This window comes from Girardinichthys multiradiatus, chromosome 12 (genome assembly GCF_021462225.1).
Source record: "Girardinichthys multiradiatus isolate DD_20200921_A chromosome 12, DD_fGirMul_XY1, whole genome shotgun sequence".
NCBI classification, from domain to species: domain Eukaryota; kingdom Metazoa; phylum Chordata; class Actinopteri; order Cyprinodontiformes; family Goodeidae; genus Girardinichthys; species Girardinichthys multiradiatus.
In genome coordinates, this window is record NC_061805.1 from 7,634,971 (window position 1) to 7,655,772 (window position 20,802).

A 20,802-nucleotide genomic window follows, 5' to 3' on the forward strand; every position below is an offset into this window, starting at 1 on the left:
TAAACTCTGTTAACATGGCAAGTTCATTAAGAAAAAAACAAATGTGATTATTTTTAGCCAGCAAGGCAAACACAAAAGCGATGTTTGGAGAAACGTTCCCTGTAAGGCAGACAGACTGGGAAAAAAAATGAATGCTGAACCTTCCCACATGCTACACTAACGCAACTTGCTAACGCTACAACACTGACTTTTGAAAGCTACTTATAAAGGTCAGTAAAGTTCTTCTATGTGCAACAGTGAAGTAGTAAACCTCCCAGACAAAATATCTGTTTAAATATTGGATTCATGGACAGCCCAAAGACGGTGTTCTGTCGACCTGAGCCACCCCGTCACGATGCACTTCCCAGGTGCAGAGTTCGAACCATTCAATGCTCCGTTCTACTGCAGTATGAATTAAGTTAGGTAAATGTTAATCAGCTGACGACTTCGAAATAGTGAAGCAATGAAACAAACCAGTGCAACCCCTTTCGTTACTGCTCGGTTTAGTTGGGGATAATTTGGCTAATCATAACCCAGGTTACAGTGATTTAGAGCAGAAAAACCGAGAAACCTGCAGCAACCTACTCTGCTGCTGTAGTTGATCACTAAAGAAAATATTCAAAATTACCAAAAAGAAGGAATACATTTGCATGGACCTTGTTAACACTGTGAAAAAGCGTGTTTGTTTTGAACACACAATTTGTTTTGTATAGAACTGTTTTGCCAGAGAAGTGAATCTTAAATTATATGTTTCTCTAAACTGAATTTAATGGTTTGAAACTGAATTAATTGGCATTAAAAATGTATTTCGTTGTTTTGAAAATTCAGTTTGCCTACTTTCACTTTCAGTTCTAAAAGTCCGTTTTTTGTGTCACACATCCGGGTCCTTGAGGATAGCCTTAGATTAATAAAACACAGATTCATCGATTTACGTTTCACATCAGGTTAAACTTCCTTTACGGCATTTTGAGCTGGAGCAGTGCAGCATACATGAGCTTAGCGGATGTCCATCAACCAGTCAAATGAGCATCTATAAGAAATCATGTAAACAAATGATGGTGAAACAGCAAAACTTATGCTCCTTGTAGCTATTAGCTAAACACGCCAGATCAGCATGGTGCGGCCAGTGTTACGTCGGTCTGCATTTCCCCTGCCTTTACCTCAGCATAACCTATGTTGCCTAACAACAGTGATAGCGTGAAGCACAGAGCTGTGAAGCTGAACAAATGGAGCCCTAATGGCTTATTTTCTTGTTTTATAATCTTGTTCATTATTCAGCCATTTAAATTGTTAAAGTTTTGTGTTCATTGATAAAAATAAAAAAAAAATCTATTTGTAAATCTATTTGTAAAAATGTAACAATTTAAACACTAACATATTAACTTTAGGAACGTTTATATCAGTTTATTTGTTGAGCATAAAAATAAAAGAACCAAACATCAACATTAGATATCATCTGACTGAATTATATCTGTGTTTAACTTCCATCCATTGGGAAAACCCAGCAGGAGCTTGAAAACAACATGCCGGTAGTCAGCTGTTCTCTCGGGGTTCATCGCACCTCAACCCCCCAGTCAGCTGTGCGCTGGGGAGGCGAGCCGGCTGTGAGCCTGGTGTCAGGGCAGCAGAAGCGGACGTCTCCGAACACGTCGGAGCACGTGTGGAATTAAGCGAAATCTTGATAAACCGAGCAGATATTTCAGGTTTACACAGCTACATTTTAGTCTAAAAACAAGTTCATTTTGTTTCACAAAATGCGCAATATATCCAACTTAGTTCACAGCTTTTCCCTCTCCTCCAGGCTTTGCTACTTCCGTTAGCACAATCTACTTTGACCCGCAATGAATCATGGGATAGGGTGGCCCACAAAGGATACACCGGACCCATCCTTCATATCTGGGGAAAAGAAGGACGCATTTGTTGGCCCTATTTGGAGGAGCCTGCAAAGCTGTAGACTTCATTGCCACACAATGACGTAATCAGCCAACAAATGCGTCCTTTAAAGAATGCAGCCTCTCAATTTGGACACAGCAATACTGAATGACATCGGTGAATCTGTGTTTGATTAATCTGTGGCGTCAAGGACCCGGATGCGTGACACAAAAAACAGAATTTTAGAACTGAAATTGAATTTTAGAACTGAAAGTAAAAGTAGTGAAATTGAATTTTTAATTCAACAAAATAAATTTTCAGAGCAAATGAATTCAGTTTCAAACCATTAAATTCAGTTTCAATTAAGTGAAATAAATTTTCAAACCAATGCATTTAATTTCAAATTACACAATACAGATTCTGAGGGCACAAGTTTCTTCCCATATCAAAAGGCATTTATTAAACTAAAAGGCATTTATTAAAATAAAATTATTCCAGAACGTATCATACAGGCACACTATATATGCTGAGGCTACAGTCCTCGACACAGCTGTCCTGGGTTCGATTCCTGGCTATAGGCCATTTACTGCATGTCTTCCCCTTCTTTTCTCTACCCTACTTCCTTTCACCATTGCCAAAACAAAAAAAAAACTTTAAAAAGCAACCAAAAAATAACAATTCCTCCGGATTGTACCATTTACCATTTACAAACTTGAAAAAGCTCTTTCTGTCCATGCAGCTCGCTTTTTGCCAAGTGTCATGCAAAAGGATTTGGTCGATTTTTCATGATCAGACAGACTGAAATACAAACAGTAGTTAAATTAATGGCATTAAAACTCTCTTCCAGAAGTTTTCATACCCCTAAAATGTTTTAACATTTTGTCACACTACAACCACAGACTTCTGTGTATTTGTTTTTAGATTTTAGGTAACAAACCCACACAGAGTTGTACATTAATGTTAAGTAGAAACAAAACAATTCATGGTTCTCATTTGTTTAAAATAAAAATATGCAAAGTGTTGGGTGCAAGAGTATTTGATAACGTTAAAGAAATCAAATGCAACCATTTGCCTTTAGAAGTTACAAAGTTATTAAAGAGTTCCCCTGTGTGCAATTTAATTTTAGCATATAAACAGCAGCTCTATGAATGCCTCAAATGTTTCCCAAAGAACATGAGTGAAGATTGAGCTTCATGAACACAAAGGAACACATCATACAAGCCAGGGACAGAGCTTTGAAGAACTTAAAGTGGAGTTAAATTATAAAAGATTATCCAAAACGTTGGACATCCCAGTAACTGTTCAGTGCATCACCTGGCCATGAAACTAATAATCAGAGGACAATTAGAGGGCTTATGTGGACTCTAGAGCTGCAGAGATCCCCAGCTCAGGAGGAACAACTATTAGATGTATACACCACATATCTGGCCTTAGAAGTGGTTCTGCATTGAATTACTCCCCACCCTCTATGCTTGGCACAATTTTAGTGACGACTTGTTAAACTAGCTTTGTCCTGAAAAGCTTGTTGTCTTTGAAATTAATGTTAGAGCTATGACAATTTGGTTGGCTAATTTCTTGGCCCAGCATTTACTCAAATGATATACATAAATAATAAATGAACTTGTAACAGTTGCAAAGCATGATCTTATGGTGAAATTAGATCTCATGTTTGCTGAGTTAAGACCAAATTATTATTATACAAGCATAGCAAGCATAAAAGCAAGAAAGGCAACAAACATTATACCAAAGTTAGCCCTTCATTCATGACAAGGGCAATGTAATCATGCAGAGGGAACAGGTTGCATACCTTTATCCATTGCTTGTTTCTCCTCTTCTTTCTTTTTTTTTCTGAATTGGGCATCTGATGGCTTTAACCGTTTTTGGTCCATCTCTGCATCTCTGCACTCGACAATCAACAGATTTCCCAACGCGTCTCACAACCAAAAGTCAAGACTAAACCAATTCACCTGTGGCCTCATATTCGTTTTGTATCGCTTATTTTTATAAGCCTTTTACACAAATCAGAAAAATTCACTTATATAGCGCCTTTCCAGTCATAGTGACCTCTCAAAGCGCTTTACACTAGAGCCACATTCATCCAATCACACCCATGGGTACATCAACATGTGGCAGGAGAAAGCTGAAATCAAACCAACAACTTTTTGATTGTAAGACCACTACTGTTCTCACTGAGCCACAGTCGCCTCATGTATAATATTATGAATGAGATGTGTATTTTTTTTAAGAAAGTCAAGGTGTGACTGACTTTAGCGGACTAATTCCGTTAGACTATTGCTGTAGAGTGAATCCCCCACCCTACACCCCCCTTGTCCATTCCATTCAAGAGACCCAGAGGTGAACTGGCCCCTCCCCATTGCCTTTCCTCGTCTCATAAGCCTACAGCCTGTCAGCCTCTGTGCAGTCTGCATGGCTGACCAATCTTCTCACAGCAAGCAGGGGCGCCTGCAGCTGCAAGGGGTGCCAAGCCAGTTGGCTAATTCCTCACCCACACAGTAATGATAGATAATAGAAAACTGCTTGATTTCTTAATCTGTTTTCTTTTTTGTAAGTGCTCGTGCCACCCCCTATGTATCATGGGGAACAAATGCCACCCCGGTCGGCTGCCCGGTTCACCCGTGCCAGAAACCACCACTGTCTGGCCTTTTTCAAGTGGAAAGGAGAACATCATTGTTGAAAAATGGCCATAAGAATTCTCATTTGCAGTTTTCTAAAGGTTTGGTTGCCACTGTCAAATTACAGGGGTACAATTGCAAAAACAAATGCAAGAATTTAATGCTTGATTGCAAGAATGTTGGAGATAACCTAACAAATTCTCATCATCACACCTACCCACACAGTTATCATGCAGTAATCAGAAACAGGGATATTATTATTTTATACACCGAGATTTACATAATGTTATGATTTGTGGGTATTTTGGGGTTTTTGTTGGTCTTATTTTTAGTTGGGGTTTGAATCATGCTTCTGTTTTCCGGGTCATGCTTTTGTTTTTGTATTCATGTTTTGCTAAGTTGTGTTCTTGGATTGGGCTTCTGGTTATGCTTTGGTTTCATGTTTTTCTAGTTATGTTTCTATTAGTTTGTTTTATTGGTTTTCTGTTTTTGTCTCAGTCACGTTTCATTTTTATTCCTGCCTCTGTCTGTCGTCTCAATCAGCTTCACTCGGTCCACTTGAAATCTGTAATTAGTTTACTTGTTTCATCAGGTTCCCACTCCATTTATACACTTCTGTTCTGTTCAGTTATCGCACAAACATCACATCTCATGTCTCTGATTTGGATCATGCCAGGCTTGCCTCGCCTGCCTGTTTTGTTCCTGCCTTTTCAGTGAGTGAGTTTCTGTTATTCAAAGATTAAAACTTTTTACTTAGTCATGCTGCCTGCTTGTCTGCATTCCGGGGTCCTCCGTTGTACCACACCTGACACATAAGGTAGAGGTGTTTCGAATATTTCCATCCACGCGATTGTGTTTCACCCCTTTAACATTTTTATGGCTTTTGGAAAATTAGATGAAACAGTGACGTAAGCAGATAAGAGAGTTAACACCAGGATCAGGTGTTAATGAGTCTCTGAGCCACTTCTTCGAATAAAAGTAGAATGTATCACTTTAGCACTAACAGCATCACAAAGGACATAAAGGAGGCCTCCTAACATTTAAGTTGTCATCATCCTTGTTCTGAGACATAACATTTTTGTAACGCTGAGGTGTATAAAGGACATAAAACAGCTTTACAATGATCTGGTGTCACTAAACTATGCTAGATGTTTGTAGCGGCTAAACTGTGTGAATAATTTTGCTGATATTTAGTATCACACTTTACATTGTGAGGAAGTTTGAGTTTGGGGTTTTAACCAAATGTCTCATTCTAGTCTCTTATCCTAACACCAATTATGACAAATTGAACTTGAGATGCACTGAGAAATGAGCTGGTGAACGTAATCAGACAGTTTTACACTTAACGACCCCTGAGTGGTGATTAGCCAGTCAGAAACAAAAAATCTGATTTTTTTCCGACCAGTGAAACCACCATAATAGGTTGCACTCTCAACACTCTTCGGTGTGGAAGTTTTTATTGTGGCAGGAAGGCACAGCTAGCTATTTGTAGTATCTGCTCTTTCTCTCACAGTGTGATGTTGCCTCTGGTCCTGGTACAACTAATTATTGATCAGTCACTACAGAAATGCAGAAGAAGGGTCCTGTATAGCTACAATAAATTAATGGATTTAATAATTCAATTCATAAGAGTAAATCTGTGCTTTTTTATTCTCAAAATATATTATAGAAGGAAAATTAAACATCTAGTAATATAGTGTACTGCCACATTTTGAAGTATGACAAAAAAGTATAGAGATATTTTTTGTAAAATAATAAATAAAACATGCTGTAGTTGTTTTTATTTGTGTAGACACCTCTGTCTCCTAATAATCTGGAAGATTTTTGTGTATTTGTAGATTTTCAGCGATGTAGAGAGATTCAGCTTTGTAACTTTGTCCTGTTTTTGAGAAAACTGTCTTGCTTACCTGTGAAAAAATTCTAGAACTTGCAGATTGTTATACGGAGCCCAGCAAGTGTCAGCGGGTAAGAAAAAACAAAACCGGTGGAAAGCTCACGCTTTACTGAACTTTGTTCTCAGTTTTGCAATCCATGCGCACAGATTACTGAGTGACATGTCAAGAGTTTGGACACATGGCAAACACCTGCGAAGTAACTTCTGTGGATCTGTTCTGATATATCAACTTAAAGCACTGCCATGTTTTAATCAGCACACTTCACAGCTTGTAATATGGCTTTTTTTTTGTTACACTAAGGCGTTCGAACACGTCCAAACTCTTGACAGATGTCACTGAGTAATCTGCACACCAAACGGAACACATAGTTTGCCAAACCTTGCAGACGGATTTCAGAAATTGAGAGCACAGTCTTGTATTCCCTTCACACAGATTGCAAAACTGAGCACACAGTTTAGTAAAGCGTGAGAACGGATTTCTACCGGCTTTGTTTTTTTTTACCCGCTGACTGTTGCGGGGCTCCATAGTTTCAATCTAAGCAGACAAAAAATATTTTAGTGTTTTTACAGAGAAATCAGATCAGAGTAAACCGGTAACATCAGATCAGAGACTTGCAAAATCCCTAATTGAATCTCGGCCTCAAAATCTTTGATCAGTGCTTCTGTACCTCTTCCTGCAACATAAAATCAGATTTTGGTTGTTAATTATGTGCCTCATTTTCCTCATCTTGTGCATCCTAACCTTTATATGATAGCTTTGCAGACCTAGAAAGCTATACTGTCGCCACATTCATGTGCATGCTGTAAAATTCTCAGCAGTTTAAATGAATTTTCAGCACCCAGCTCAGCAAGCTAATTGACATTAAACCCACAGTGAAGCAAGCCATTCTCCTGATTAAACTCTCTCAGCTGGCAGGCAGCAGAGCTCGCCCTTCTCTGACTTCTCACCGCATTTACTATTAAATTCATTTGTGTCTATAAAAACATTGTGTGACATGTTGCGTTTTTAACTGTGCTTGCTTTGCACTTTACCCAGCAAATAGTTTACATTCACATAAATCGAGCTGCCGCAGAGAGCAGCATGATTACTCGGCTTTCTCCCCATTAGGTTTCCTTGACAGCAGAACGAGCAGGCCGGGAAGGTTGCAGAGGAGATAAGTAGTACTTACCATATTCAGCGTCGTTTGAACTTAATAATTATATTCAGCTTGAGACGTTTCCCCCTCCTATCGTACCTCACAGTTCCTCTCTCTTGCTGTTTCTTCACGGCTAGTTTAAGTGCTGCTGTTGAGCTTTAACAAGGCCGCTTTTGTCCCAGATAAACCTTCTAGACAGTGCTCATCAGCGAGGTGTAAGATCCTTGCCTGCCGGAGCACAGAGGGCCGCCCCAGGGGCATCTTATCACTTCACCGACAATCACAAATACCCACCGAAATAGATGGGCTTCTCAATTCTCTCTGTGGGGAGCCCTTCAGATGGCTTCTTACTATCTGCAGACGCTTCTGAGTGGCAGCTTGGCAGACAGACAAATATAACAGTACACAGAGAAAATGAGAGCTATTGACGGGCAGAAGCCTGCAACCCACACAAAAAGGTAGTGGTCTTTTTCTACACAATCACCGAGTGACAGATTGGCAGGCAAGATGGAGATGAAGGCAGACAGAAAGCTGACATATGCATATAACACGCATGAGGATATATTTATGCAGTGGTGCTGGACACACACACACAAACAAACACACTCACACACAGCACCTAGATGCATTCCACACTCTCACACAGCAGCTCTCTGTGTCTGCATTCCAGCCATATTTTACTGAGAACTGCATTGGGTGTATCCACACATGGATTTTTGTGGGTTATGTTTATTGAATTCACCTCTCACCTCTCCAGACTGATTGTCATTTTAACTCAGCTGTTGTGTTACACTGACAGAATGACTGCAGTGTTTCAGGCAACCAGCACATTCAAGGGTTCCATGTGATGCTCCGTATTGAGACTTACGGGCACCAAGTTTGTTTCATTTTGTCAAGTTGCAAGCTTCAGTGTGTTTTATTAGGATTTTACATGAAATAGCAATTAAATTTGGACAAATCTTGACTCATTATTGCTCCTCTTTACTTTAATACCCCTAACATAATTTCCTGAGCAACCAACTGCCTTCAGAAGTCCACCTGTTTTTAAAATAATCTCACTACAAATGCAGCTGTTCTTTAAAGGCTTGAAGAGTTTGTTAGAAACACATTTAGTGAACAAACATCACCATGCCACAGGCTGTGTGGTGAAAAACTGAAACTGCACATCCACTTAGGTACACAACCCCCCATAGAGAAACATGGTGGTAGCAGCATCATGCATTAGGAACAGGAAAGCTAATCAGAGTAAATGCAGATGTTCTGTGATTCAGGCACAACAGACAAGCCATTTGTCTCCATATTGTAAAGAGTCAATTTTTCAAAGCAGTAATTACCTTTTTAGAACAGCTGACAAATACAAATGCTGATACAAGAGCTGACACTGCCATGTGCTCCGGTACAAATCTGCACAGATCTGAGAACTGACAGGTTTGTGATTACCTTTAACCTCTCTGCCATCACGCTATCAGGAATTCTCTGAATCAGACCTGTGAAAGCCAGCAGATGCTCGTAAGTGTAGAAATGCCTGTCACATTTAAAGAAATCTCACAGGATTCTATTTTATATTGATCCTCTTTAAAGAATTACAAGCTAAGCCCTCATTTGCCTTGCAAGACTTGATTTTAATTTGAATTAAAGTATTTTTCTTGCATTCAATGTTTTTACTGGATTTCTGCTTAACGGATCAGTGTGGCCAGAGTTATCCACGTGACTATTTGTTTTATGTTGTGATAAAAAGCTGAGTGGGTCTACAATTGGATTTTATACGCTTTTCATGGTTTTTGCTCAGCCCAAATGCAATCCAGTCATGCAGGATATCTGATAAATTCAGGTTTAACAAGACTTATAGAGACTTCTAGCTGCACCAAGTCTGTCTTCACTTCTGTTTTAGAGCTTTAATGCAGTGTGTGTGTGTGTGTGTGTGTGTGTGTGTGTGTGTGTGTGTGTGTGTGTGTGTGTGTGTGTAAGAAAAGTAACTCTAAGCCCAGAAAATAAAGAAGAATTTAAAGAGGAATCAATGAGCCTGATGAAGGAAATCTGACTTAAAGGATAGTCAAAATTCTATAGTATCTAAACAAGTGATAAATATAACAATAATGTCAGCAGCTTCCAAACCATATAAACAGAGAAAGAAGTTTTTGGCTTACTGAGTGGAAGTTCACTTGCAGGGAAATCTATTAGAAAATGTAGGAGCTGGGAGTGGCGTTTAAGTTGTGGAAAGAATGTTTAACTGTGCCTTTAAATTGTAGGGAGGTCACCTGTTCACAAACTCCAGTTGGTTGTGTGCAGTAGGTCTCCCTTTCCTCCTATCACTGATGGGATCCTGCCATTCTCACATTTGTGTCTTGACGTTTTCAGTTGCAGACTGTCGCATTCTGGGATTCAGGTTGACCAAAGCACAGACAAGAGCTAGGCAGCAGCATGTTTAAAGGAGCTTTCTTCTTTAACAATCAAAAAGTTTTCCAAGCGTAGCAAATCACTGCAGGTACAAATAATCTGAAAACTTACAAAGCTGAAACTGCAGGAACATAGTAGTCAAAGTACTTAGGCAAGGGTAGGTGAACGATGTTGAGAACGGAGTTGTAACGGAGGAACCAGTGAGTAACAAACAAAACCAGAGAGCTTATGAACCGAGGGAAGTGAGGTATGAACCAATGAGACACAAATGTAGGTAATCAGAGGAGAATGGAGAACAGGTTTGTGAACCAGGCTACAGAGAACTGAGGGAGTATGAATAGTGGTTAAGGAGACCCACCTAGAAAACAAAGGGGACATAAGACATAACCTAAAGAGAACTGACTATAACACAAAACCATAAGTAAGTACTGCATAAACAAGAATCAGGGAACCAGAACTAAAGGAAGGACAAAGATAAATAACCAAAGAAACATAAGAACCTAGAAAGAAAATTAACTAAAGTAAACAGAGAAACTAGAGGGAACAGAAGAACACCATAACTAAAGAAACCCTAAGTATAAAAGTAAACAAACAATACTGACTGGAAAGGAAACCGAAAATAAACTAACAAGAATGCAAAGGAACAAATACTAAAACAGAAATAAACACAAGGATACTAAAAGAGAAATTAAACTAGAGAATCCAAAGACAAATAACTATAATTACAATAATAATAATAATAATAAACCATGCAAAATAATAAGAAAACAGCCATAAAGCAACTTAAGGAAAGGAAGGAAGGAAAACACTAGGAGGTGGTAGATGGAGAAAAAGAACTATTAAACATGATACAAAAACCAAAATAGAAACATCTAAGCAAAGGTAAACAAACACAAAGCCACAAGCAAAGTCCAAAAATGTCACAACCTGACACAGACCAAGTATTGCAATGTCTTGATGTTTAGAGTATTGGCCTTATTTGTTTACAACCTCAGCAAAGATGTGTAAAATGCCTGTAAATAAAGTATTTCTCCATTGCAGTAGCATAATCTCACTCCAAATAATGTAGAAAAATCCACCCTTGTATTTGGAGTACAATGTGAGTAAAATACTTGTTTTACTAGTGGCTTTAATATTGGTACTCCTACAAGTCATTTTAAGATAAAAGTAATTGAAGCATTTTTTTAAAAATCAGATGTTCTAACTGGCAATTTATGACTTTCTGTTTACCTGGGGCATAAATATAACGTCATGCACAGGCCCATTTCTTTTAGCTACCAGGCTGCATAAGGATCCATATTTATCTTGCCACCAAAGACAGTGGGCGGGGAATGGAGGTAAAAAATATCCAGAGCCAACATTTGAGAAAAAAGCTTGGCATCTTGTGGGCACCAATAACTCTGGTAGTAATACCAGTAAAATGCCTTTTTTGTCCTATCATCACTAAAATATACATGTAAAGTTCACTAAACTCTGTTGGGACCAAATCAAAGTAAGATTGCGCTTTTCAGCCATAAACACCTGAGGTGGGCTTGAAATCAACGATGAACTTGTGGAAAAGCCCTTCTTGCCCACTGTTAATTTGTGGTATGGTAGAGGGTCTGTAATGCTGTGGACTGATTTCTGTTCCAGTTGCTTCGGAAACCTTGTTAGAGTGCATGGGATGAAGAACACTGTAAAATACCTGAACATATTACATACAAATCTGGTTGCTTCTACTAGTAAACTGAAATTGTTCATCACTGAGTCTCAATCCTGCACATATGGCAACACAGAAGACACAAAATCAGCCTTCTTATATGGCCATCTGAGTCCTTAAACCCAAATCCTAGAAAATCTGAGGAGTAAGCTCAAGAGAGGACGCTGGATGTTCTAGAGAGACTGTGCAAAGAGAAATGACGCCTCTGTCTGTATCATATTGATTTGTGAAATGTAATAGAAAAGGACTAAGTGGTGTTCAGCTGGTAAAACAAGTATTGACAGGAGGGGTACCAATAATTGGTTTTGTGAAAAAAAATGGTTTCTTAAAATGGGATTGTTTCCTCACCGAATAAATGTACTCAAATTAAAAATGCGCAAGTTATGCTGATGTATAACACACCCTTTTCTCACTTTTTGCTCTAAGCTCTGCAAGAAAAATATCTCAACATTTAGTATCACCCAGACTGAGGTTAAGGGTCTGTGAGGAGTGAGCTACTCACGTCTACAATATGAGGAGCGGATTGCTGTGAATGGATGGTTCCCATGTTCTAAAAGGGACTGTGGGAGTTGGGGGCACATTTACATCACTCCATCAGAATCTAATAGGGATAAAATGAGGTACTACTCAGCTAAAAAATTTGAAAAGGATTGGCAGCACTCGTTTATAAGGCCATTCGAATATTAAGTCACTGGACATGAGTGGAATAGACCTCTTAAAAGTTAATGCCCTGATGTCATTAACCAGGCTGGGGGGAGCTGAGAGGAACTGAATGAATAGATATGCGTTTCACTTCATTCAATGGTCTTTGTACTGAAGTATATGTGTGTCTGAAATTAGTTGGTATAGGGGCTGTAAAAAGGTTAGTTGTCCACAGACACACAAATCTAGGTTAACCGAGGCAGAGGCTCTTACTAGCAGGCCTGGATGCACTGCTGCTGCCAGCTTTCTGGGTGAAAACCTAAACAGACAGTCCCAGCGAGCACACAGCACGCTGATCCACATAATGCCAATGTGGAAAGACTGAGGAAAAACCTGGCAGCCTGAGTGATTTGGAGGCTGAGGATGCATTTTTCTCCACATAAAGGCCGTCCCCAGGCTGCATTTTCATGCTGCAAAATCAAACTCCTGGCAGTCAGAGCCATAGACTTTATGTCACAGGATGTGTGTCACACTGCAGTGATGGGGGGGCCACAGACAACTGATTACACAAATACTTCTCCATAAATTAGTATATTATCAACATGCTCATTTATTTCACATATTCAATTCAAAGAGTGAACTAACATTTAGATACATAAACCACCCAGTTATGTAATCGGGTTATTTATTTATTTCTGTTAATTTTGATAATTTTGGCTTATAGCTTATTAAAACCCAGTGTTTTAGGTATTTTAGAACATTTAAATATTTAATAAGGTAGATAATAAAAATAATTTTTGTAAGACATTTCTGTATGTCAATCTAATGTATGTTATGTATGTATGTATAGTATGTGTGTATGGTATGTGTGGTTGGGGCTCCTTTTGCATTAATTATTGTACCAATGATGTGGCATGAAGGCGATCAGCCTTTGGTTCTACTAAGGTGTTAAAGAAGTCCAGGTTGCTTTGACAACGATCTTTAGGTCATCTGCATTGTTGGGTCTGGTGTATTTCATCTTCCTCTTTACAAAACTCCATTTATTCTCTATGAGGTTCAGGTCTGGGCAGTTTTCTGGCCAATCAAGCACAATGCTACCATTATCATTAAACCAGGTATTGGTGCTTTTCTCAGTCTGGACAGGTGCCATGTCCTGCTAAAGAACGAAATCAGCATCTCCATAAATCTTGTCGGCAGCAGAAACCATGATGCATGCTAAGATTTCCTGGTAGAGAGGCACAGTGGACCAACACCCAACAGATGAGATGACTCCCCAAATCATCACTCTCTGTGAATATTGCACACTTGACCTCAAACAGCTTGTTCTGTACCTTTATAGTCTTCCTTCAAAATTTGGGACCTTGATTTTCAACTGAAATGTCAAATTTACTTTCATCTGAAAAGAGGACTTGTACCTTTTAATTTTCACCTCCAACCAGAATTAACCTTTTTCATTTCTCACCGATAGAGAGCAAAAGGAAATTTATTTCTGCTAATTGTCTCACGGCATCCTTTCCCTCAGCCTCCTCAGTGTTAGGTGACAGAGTCAGCTGTCAATTACCGATTACAGCATGTTGTTGTTGAAGTTGAGAGCCCATTGTGTTTATCTGCAGTGACAACTGGCTGGAGGCAGCTGGGGAACAGAAACTGTCACTGGGCCTAGTCGGTCTGTGATCTGGCATCTGCCCAGACACTCCACCTTTAGTGCATCTCTACGCTGACATCACCTGTTCTTCTTTCTATCGCTTCTTCTACCCCTCCTCTGCTTGGGATTTTCAGGTGTGTGTGACCTCAGAGCAAATTTAAGAATTTACTCACTGTATTGGCGGTCACATGTCCTTTTTAAATTGCCCACGGAAAGGAGACCATTCTGACCTGGATTTAAAAACAGGAGGGCAGATCTCACTTCCCTCTAATGTTTGCCAATTACTACTCCTGGCCGCAAGCATGCAGATTCCCCGGTGCCCCGCTGCGCTCGAGCCCCTTTTGGCTGTGATTATTTCATCATACAGGCAGTAAGATGAATCATAGCTAGCTCTGCTCTCTGATTCCTTCTCTTAATTTTCTCGTCGGGGGGGCTTTTGTAATAAATCGCTGCAACTGCAAGAAACCAGCTCACCTGTCAATCAGGGCTTCAGGTTGGCAGCTGCTCAGTATTAACAACTTTGAGGCAGGCCACAATAAAAAGGTGCTGGAAAACTCTGCAATACATGTCAGAGGTGAATGTAAAGTTTTATTTGGTCTGCCAATTTCTAAAGGTTCTAGGGGCCAGAAAAACTAGATCTTCCACTGAAGTTGAACATGGGTCGGTAGTGAGGAAATTCCTCTATTTGTAAACTCAAAGGTTTGTTTGTTTTCAGCTTATTCACTGAGCGTAAGCCGTCCGTTTACACTCTAGCTGCTGCGTGTGATGTGTGTCTCTTTGCCACTTGTGCCGCGGTTCTGTTGACATTTGACCAGTGTGCTTCTGTAATCAGTTTTTCTGCTCCCACAGCCTGTGAGCAGGAGCTTTATAAACATGTCCTTCCTCAGTAGGAGGCGAATGGATCACTTCTCATTAAAGGGGGAGCAGGAAGTAGGGAGGCGCACAGCCACTGCCTCCTCAGTGGAAGAAGAAAGCCACGCACAGCTTCAAATGGAGATCGTTTACATGCACACATGTCTTTGTATGTCTCTACCAGCTTTGCACATCCTTTTGCAAATTAGCTCAAATTCCGTCAAATTAGATTTCTTCTTTAATTTTGGGATGTAAAATGAGGATGAAAACAAACGCACAGCATTCTTTTCAGATTTTCTGTTGTAAAAAATTGTGAAAGTGCTGTGTAATATTACTTCTACCAACTTCCTCGTTTTCTTTCCTTCTTCAAGACTTTATGTTGGTGTATCCCCGAAATTCCACATAAAATACATCAAAGCATGTGGCTGTAATCTGACAAAATATGAAAAAGGAGTATGAGAACTGTTGCAAGGTAGTGCCAGAAATACAACTGGAGGGAACAGAGTTTTTCTCATGTCCAGAGCACGTGAAAAAACATAATGCAAAACAGCTTGGATGAATTGATGTTGTTGTTGTGACAGCTGTGTTGATGAGTAATTGTGACTATCAAAATACTAATCTTTTCCCCTCTCCCTATCATAGGGCTGTAGAGGTCAAGATGTATCATTTCATGACTTTTTTCTCTTGATAATAAATGCACCAAATGACCAATCTGTATTTTTCCTGCCTCACTTACTATTTTGGAAAAATAAGTGTATTTGACCACCTACCTATATAACCTATCTAATGCAAGCATATTAAAGCTTTGAGATTTAATCATAAATGCGTTAACCTTTTCAGGAAGGTGGCACCAATTTAGCCTATTTGATACTAACTTGACTCAACGTTACCATCACAGTCCTGTCTCACTACACTGTAAAGCACAGCAGCATGGGGCTTGAGTAGGTGCCATGGTAACAAGCCAGCCTCGCACCACTGCTCTTGACACCACAGTGGCTGATGAATCATCATTCTGACCCACTGGACTCTCTGGGCTGGGCTGTGCTTTTACGTGCCCCATTGGGTGACTGACAGCTCAGATGCTGTTCCAGTAAGGCAGCATGTGGAGAAGGCTTGAAAAACACGGAAATGTCTCACGGAGGCAGATGGCTAGAGACAGGAATTTAAAGCAAAAATAGTTTGGTACTCTTCTGACAATTATTTGATTACTATTATTTTAATAATGAAGATCTCTTATGACTACCACATGTTAGAGTTAGCAGCACAAATTTTGTTTTTGTTTTTTTTGGTATTTTCTTATAATTATATACTATGGATCACCCCCCTTCTTCACATGTCCAACAACCAGCATCCCCTCACATAAATTTGTTAATTGCGAGTCGAAAAGCAGGAGGAGTCGAGGGATTATTATAAAAATAGTTTTTATTTTATTTTAACCCAAAACAGATGGCAAATTGGTAAAATTAAACTTAGTCATAATGTAATCAAACCAACTCACAACAAAACAAACATAACTGACCTGTTAAGACATGACACACATATCGGTTAATCAGACCATTACAACACAATATGGGTAACTAAAGAATGGTAAATGACCTGCACTTGTATATGTAATCGCCCTGAAAAGAGGAATATTAAATAAATGAGTCACGGACACGTCTTTCCTCTGCTCAGGTGTATATTGACTGAAGAAGAAGTGCAACTTAGGTACATACAGGATAATAATTATATCCATAAAGTCCAGTACTGTTGTTTCACAAACCATTGCGGTACACAAATATGTCAGTAACAGGTGACAAAAAAAATAAAAATACAAAATAAACCAACTTACTGTAATATGTTATATTTCTGTATAGCTTCCTTTTCCAAAATCCAAAATACACACGCTCAATAGTGCATGAATTAACTTCAAAACGTATGCAACATTCCTAACCTCATGTGCAAAGGCTGTCTACAGCTACACATACTATGTGCTGCATCATTCACACGTGACCTGGGCTAGCATCTTTGGTTGTGAGCTACCGGCTAACCGTGGTTAAGTCTCATTTAATAATAGCAAAGTATGTAACTATAATTGATGACAAAACAAACATTCTCAAGTAGTCTTAACAGTTAGTAAACCCACCCTCAACAGTACAGGTTGGTTTTATGAGAAACTCATACCTGAAAAGGGGAATATTGAATAAATGAGTCATGGACACATCTTTCCTCTGCTCAAGTGTATGTTGACTGAAGAAGTGCAATAGCGCTCAACCCCCTCTGCTGGTCACCTTTGGTTACTACATCTGAACTGAGAAACTATACCTCTGGCTTACAACAAGCACATTTTAATGCATCACATATAGTGCATTATGAAGTCCCCAGAGACCACCAAAGCGCATTACACTGCAATCAGTCATTCACCTATTCATACACACGTTCAAACACTGACAGTGGTAAGCTATGTTGTAGCCACAGCTGCCCTGGGGAACACTGACAGAAGCAAGCCTGCCATACAATCTGCGTAACTGGGCCCTTTGACCACCATCAGCAGGAAAGGAGGGTGAAGTGTCTTGCCCAGAGACACAGCAACTGAGACAGACAGAGCGGGGGTTGAACCGGCAACCCACTGGTTAGAGGACAACATCCTACCACCTGAGCCACAGTCTAACAGTGTATTTAGAATTTGTAAAGAATATAAAATGTAACTACCAGAAATCAGCACAGTGCAGTTACGTTTGTTAAATTAAACACTAAAGAAGGAAACGAAAGGAGTTGGAGGTGCAGTCCAATTATTCCCAACACGTATTTAGCTGCTCTGAGCCCTGGCCAGCACCTTTTGTTTTACAAAGGTGAGAAAAGAGTTGATACAAATACATGTGAGATAAATGTGCATGGTTACAATACAATGCATTTAAACACCTCAAAAGCTTTGTTGCAAAATAAAGTATATCATTGTGTTTGGATGAATGAACAATGAGTATGCATGAAAGTTACTCAGCTTCACTGGGGTGTGGCCATGGATTTGGCAATCACATTAATAATCTAGTTACAGTCTTGCTGATTGTTGTCTTTTATGTGGTACACTCCTGTGAAAAGAAAATGAGAATTAGCTTGTCCGTGCACAAAAAGCAAAAAGCAGGGCTGTTGATGTCGGAAATATCCTGCTGTAAAAGCCCTTCGGAGTAAGACTTACTGTTCGTAATTGCCTGAATTTCGTGAGTTGGGTAATTGGAGTTTTATACTTGAAAATAAAGTCCTCTAAGAGGGAAGACAGTCTTACAAAAAATAATGGTCCCTGTTGGGAAGTTGGGTCATTGAAGTAGTAAAAGCATTGCTGATTTTGCAGAAGAATAAAGACGAAGGAAGGTTGAGCAAATGAAAAACATTTATCATTACTGAGACAGAAACAGATGTGAATTAAACATGGTTAATAACCTTTGCAATTGAAAAGCACTGAGACAAGAGCCATGCTTGTAATTAGCAGATCATACAGATCCCTGGGAATAACTATTTCTCTCAAAGAGAATGAACTTAAGTCATATATCAAACTGTGTATCACAGGCTGTCTGTGTAAAAAGTATGAGGTGCCACTGCCTCTTGTTAATCGCCCTTTTATTTATCAGGGGATTTCTGTCGAGTTTAATTTGCGCTTTGTTTGTCTTTCACTCTCATAGGATTTCTTTAAGCACTGCAGATAAAAACTGTGAACAAGAGGACTAGTAAATGCTTTGCATTCATTTAACACATAATGTGTGTTTTATCCACACATTGACATTTACACTCAAATGCAACAATTTCTGTTATATATTTGCTCTCCACATATGGGCACAATTCCCCAGAAATACACATTGATAATCATGCCAGGGACTGTTATGTCTTTCCCAAGGACACCTCAACACTTGGATTTTTTTGTTGGATTTCCATTACAATGTCACATCCTTCTTGTCTTGTTAACGTAAATCAACATTATGTATTGTCTTGTCTCGTGGGCTGGATGTACTACACCTCTAGAATCTACCAGGCTTCCCTGTCATGTTGAAATTGCTATGAAATTTTCTTTTATAGTGTGTTAAAAGTGATCATAGGTTAGAACATTTTTATCCTCCAGAAGGTCTCCATATTAGGTGAGAGGATGTATGAGAAAATCTGATCGTCAATGCAGTAGTGACTCTCCTTTACTGTCTTGTCCTAATAGTTCTACTGATTATTAACACCCTTCAGTAGTGAAGCATGGTCAGGCAGAGCTGTCTCCCTGTCTTGGCAGCAGGAGGATTGCTGTGTAATCTTTTCTCCTGATGTAGCTCCCTCTGTGTCTTTCCTCCCAGTAAAGTGATGTAAACCCAGGTCTTAAGGTAAGACCTAATTAGCCCCATTCTCAATGTCTCTCACTTTCTCTTCCCTTCAGTCTGATTCTGTACCTGTTAAATGCGGGATTAAACTGCACTCGGCAGGGTGCAATTATACAGTGAGTGCCGTTACGTCTAGGGTTAAACACAACCTTCACTCCCTGCTCACTTGTCTGTTGTAGGCTGCTGCTGCCTGGAGATAATTGTATTGCTGTCAGCCTGTGGTTGATAAGTTGCCAGTGTAATTGCTTTACGGTTTGACCTCTGGTTTTTCAAACAAGGGCCCTGGTCAAGGATCTGCACCGGGCTGATGAGGGATGAGAGTGAGACTGTGGTCTGAATGTGTTCCTGCTCATATGATTGTGGTTGTTGGTAGGACGATAAATGTGTTCATGCTGTCGTGCTCCTTGTCTCCCCTAGTGTCCTCTTTTATTCTTACTCTATCGCTCACTTTAAAATCAGTCTGTCGGTCAACGGTATACCTCTGGCAAACACGGTTTCAGAGTGGCCATACGCAGTTAAAGTGAAAATGAACAACAAAACCTTAAAAAAACCTAAACAGAAAAGCCACATTTTCGTATTTCTACTGCTGCTAAAATAATAAAACTTTTTTTTTCACCCAGCCACCCAACACTTACGCATTCATACTCTGATACATTGATAGGCAACAACAGGCAACGTAGGGTTAAGTGCCTTGCCCAAGAGCACATCAACCTCAGGTGGAGAAAGCTGGAATCGAAGCCACAACTGTCTGAGTGAAAGATTACTATTCTTCCCAGTGATTCACAGCCACCCTTTATTAGCCTTCTGTCAGCTGGCTGTGGGCGGCAACAAGTGGGGCAGGGGGAAGCTTGGCACTGCTTCATATAAAGCTTGAGAAAACTCCAGTTTCTCTGGTATTTCTTAAAAGGATGTTAAACCGGGCGCGGCAGCGTTGGTGGTGTAGGGGTGAAGTGCGCAACCATACAGAGGCTATAGTCCTCGATGCGGCCGTCCCAGGTTTGAGTCCCAGACCTCGGGACCTTTGCCCAATGTCTCCCCCTCTCACTGCCCCTCTTTCCTGTCTGCCTACTGTCGAAAAATTAAAAAATAAAGCCCTCTAGTGCCAAAAAAGTACCTTTAAAAGGACGTTAAACTGAAGGAATGGTATGACAGAAATATTCAGCGACTTTGAACCTGTACCTTTTTGAATTATTACTATATAGAAATTATTAGTACAAAGAAAAGAAAGCACACAATGCAAATCACATTAGATTACATTAAGAGCTTGTTTGTCAGGGTTTGACATTTTGGGACTCTGTGTTGGTTTTGTGTTTGTTTATTCCTTCAGTTATTTTGATGTTAGTTTTGTTCTCCCTCCTGCCTCCTACTGTTTGCAGTTCTCTCTCCCCTCGCTCATAGTTCCTTTAGTTGTTGTTGTTGTTGTTTTCTTATTTATCACGTAGAATGGTTTTCTCTTTATTATGATTATTATTATAGTTCTCTGGTTTAAGTCTCTATTCTTCCAGTCCCTCCTGATAGGTTAGTTTTAGTTATTGTTTACATTTTGGTTTGTATGTATTCTAGTCCTCACATTCTCTTCTTCCTTTCCAGTTATTTCAGTCAGTGTTGGTTTAGGTTTGTTTACTGTATTGTTTATTAGTCCCTTCTCCCATGGGTTAGTTTTGTATTAGTTTCACCTGCCCTTCAGCCTCCCTGTTTACCTCGTCACACCTGGCCCTAGTT

At 39.7% G+C, this 20,802-nt stretch overlaps 1 protein-coding gene across 8 annotated transcripts in view; it reads left to right on the forward strand.

The window, feature by feature from the left end:
* The window catches only part of fbrsl1 (fibrosin-like 1), a 427,092-nt gene that overhangs the window by 90,687 nt on the left and 315,603 nt on the right, over positions 1-20,802 (forward strand). The gene's annotated exons all lie outside the window — the stretch shown is intronic.